This window comes from Capsicum annuum, chromosome 3, assembly GCF_002878395.1.
Source record: "Capsicum annuum cultivar UCD-10X-F1 chromosome 3, UCD10Xv1.1, whole genome shotgun sequence".
Lineage (NCBI taxonomy): Eukaryota > Viridiplantae > Streptophyta > Magnoliopsida > Solanales > Solanaceae > Capsicum > Capsicum annuum.
Genome location: NC_061113.1, coordinates 240,675,950 through 240,676,505, shown reverse-complemented (window position 1 = coordinate 240,676,505; position 556 = coordinate 240,675,950).

Genomic DNA, 556 nt, shown 5'->3' with positions numbered 1-556 from the left:
GCGATGGGCGACGCGGCGCGCTAAGATCGCGTTGGTCCACTGTTTTGGAACTCCAAACATGGTCTAAACGGAATCCAAAAAATTCGAAACTCACTCGAGATGTTCTATGAACTTGCCACATTATGAATCAACAAAGAAATCAACTATCGGAGGTCGGGAAGGTCGTCAAATAAATCCTCAAAGTTCGATGGTCTTAAAAATGACTAAGTCCCAACACTTGGCCCCATTTCTTTTTTTTTTTTAAGTATGAAACCTTTCATAGCATGCTCTAAAAGGGCTTAGACAACGAGAAATCTTGCGAGGTCTTACAATTTGAAGCATAAACGATAGTAGTCAATAAATTTGGCGCATAACCATAATGGTTCATGCCATATTGGCTTATTACATAAGTACACACACTATATTATGTTATTATCACAATTCACAATTAGTTGTACATTATTTCTTAGACTTATTTCATGCGTCCTTCACAAATTTCACCTCAACAGGAAAATCACTAAGACCCAAACGCTTCTGCCCATTATATTCAATTACACCAACATCCTTGCACACTACC